Genomic DNA, 2,634 nt, shown 5'->3' with positions numbered 1-2,634 from the left:
ACCACTATCCCATACCCCCCCGCCCGAGACCCCTGCACACCTCGCACAATATACAAGAGTTAAGACTCCATTTTGAGCTTCTATGCAATCACTTCTGCATATATATCGCACACACGCACAAATCAGGACAAAAATATTTAAATTAAAATATATTATTATGGGTGTATGATCTTTAGTAAGTCATTCCCCCCACCCCCAAGATGGCAAACCCTTTTCCCCACAGGAGTGCTTCCAGGGGTAAGGGGAGGGACTTCCAGTGGAAACAGTCAGAGGTTAGGGGCGGGACTTCTGGTCCCAAGATGGCTCCGCCCAGCCTGAGGCCATGTGCCTTTGGGCAGCACTGGGCCGCTCGGGCTGTCACCCAGGGGTCTGGCACCACTCACAGGGGCTACATGTCTTCCAGAGCCAGGTGTTGCTGCCTTGCAAAATGAAGATCTGTGAAAATGCAAATGTGCGTCAGTGAAGATCATGATAAACATTGGATTTATGGGACATTATAATCTGCCTGCCATCTGATAACCCCAGGTAACCCATCTGCATTTTACTGGCTACAGTCTTCTACCACCAGTTCAACATTCTCCCTTCCCCCCCCACCCACCAACCTGTCCTCATACCTATTGTCTCCCATTCCTCTGATCCTCACTGCCATTCATTTGCATTTTCACAAGCCTACATTTTGCATATTGGCTTCTGTTCTAGCCAGGAAAGCACACAAGTCACCAGCAGACTCTCCCAATGCCCAAAAGCTTGCAAAGAACAATTTTTTTCCAGTTCTTAGCTTTCGCTCATTTTTTACTAGGGAAAATGAGAGCAACTCTTCTGTTAAAAAGAACTCAGAAAGAGCACAACAGGTGCCAGAATATTTCTGACACTGGATTCCTGTTTGAAATATCTGGGCTTATCTTGTGAACATGTAGGTGTTTGCACACATTACAGTGCTGATATTCAGTAGCACCCCACAGCCTCCACAAAAGGACATCATGGCACCCTGGACTGCGATGGTAGCCTGGTTGAGAATCACTGCTGTAAACTAAACCAGGTTTCACAGTCCTACCATGTTCCTCCATTTCCACTTTAAACACAACTCCCTCTCCCAGCCCCCTCCATATACACCCTGATTAACTGACTTGGTCTCTACCCTACTAAGTCCAATTCCCCTATCATACACACATATGGGAGCAGGAAGAGAGGCTTAGACAGAGGGGCAGAAACTCTCCTGAGGATTAGGCTCAAGGTTATCTGCAAAATTTAACTCTTGTTGAATTCTGCATTCACTACTGCTTCCCCAAAGGGATAGCAAGGGTTACAGATTATTTGGGATGTATACTGAGCAACTGAGACCTTTTGGGGCACGATGATTTGATTTTCTAGGTCCACAAAAACAATCGAAGTTCTGCACCAAATTTCAAGGCAATTTAAATAAGAATCTGGAATTGAGAGCACTTGGAATTGACCTTTAAACAGAATGAAGTTGTCAGAAGTGTATAAAATGGCCCATTCAGCTCATTCACATTATGCACACACCAAGGAGATGAATATAACCTGAAGCAATAGCTGTGAGGAGGGCACTACTCCATTTATCTCAGTGCGTGTTCTTACCAGCTGTGCTTGCCAGGCCTCCAACTTGCATATCTTAGCTCTCATCCTATCCTCATTTCCTCACCTCTGACTCAGAACTTTTTGCTGCATGCCTCCAGCACGTCTGCTCTTAACTCAGCACAGAGGGAGGCATGGCTGATTGAACTGTGTACAGGGAAAGGTATTCAGACATCTTTTTTGGACTCCTATGCTGCATCCAGGCAGGTTTTTAAAATAAGAGCAAATGTCTGGGTTTTCTGTTCTCCTGGGATGGCTGCTTGGGGCTAGGAGCAGCAGGCAAGGTGATTGGCTGTTGGGAGTCATGTACTTCCTGCACAGGCTCTGGCAAGTGGGGGGGCTGGGGAAAGAGAGAGAGTAAGCCAGCGAGCATGCATGCAGAGGGCTGCAGGTCAGGAGTAAGGGGCACTGATGAGGCTGGGAGTGGGGCAGGGGGTTGCAGATCAAGACTGAGGGGCACAGGGGACAGGACAGGTGACTGTGGGTTGGGTGTGCAGGGTACTGGCAGTGCCAGGGGGGTTGCAGGGCACCAGCAAGGGGTGGGGGGCAGGGTACTGCTGTTTGGGAGTGAGAGGCACTGGCAGGGCTGGGGTTAGTGGGTCCAGAGTAAGGGGCAGCAGCAGGGCTGGGGGTGGCTTGGCAGTGAGGGGCAACAGAATGGGTAATGAGGGGGGGCATGCCATTGCCCCCCCGACAGGTGTCCTCTTATTTGGACCTGAAAATATGGTAACCCTAAAGAGAACAAGGTCCCCCAGATGCCGGCACATGTTCAGGTTAGAGAGGGACTCAAACCCTCTACCCAAAATGGCAAAGCCTCCTACATCCCAGTTTGCACATGGGCTAGAGGGCTACTCCCCTAGGAAGCTAGGGTCTTGTCTAAATGAATATATTGGAGAAGGCAGTAACTTGGAAAGCCCCAGAAGACAAAACAAACTCCAACTGATATGAGAAGATGGAGGGGGCTCAGGCACACTCTAAGGGTCAGCAGTCTCTCAAATCCTGGCTCCAGTGAGGCAAGATAGCCCCCCCCCCCCCCCC

The 2,634-nt window shown here is 49.4% G+C and overlaps 1 protein-coding gene across 2 annotated transcripts in view; it reads right to left on the bottom strand.

Annotated features, from left to right (window-relative positions):
- The window catches only part of SCAMP1 (secretory carrier membrane protein 1), a 93,724-nt gene that overhangs the window by 63,095 nt on the left and 27,995 nt on the right, over positions 1–2,634 (bottom strand). The gene's annotated exons all lie outside the window — the stretch shown is intronic.

Source organism: Gavialis gangeticus, unplaced genomic scaffold (genome assembly GCF_001723915.1).
Source record: "Gavialis gangeticus isolate Ggan-Ray unplaced genomic scaffold, GavGan_comp1, whole genome shotgun sequence".
Lineage (NCBI taxonomy): Eukaryota > Metazoa > Chordata > Crocodylia > Gavialidae > Gavialis > Gavialis gangeticus.
The sequence above is the reverse complement of the archived record's forward strand: the minus strand, read 5'-3'. Positions and strand labels throughout refer to the sequence as shown.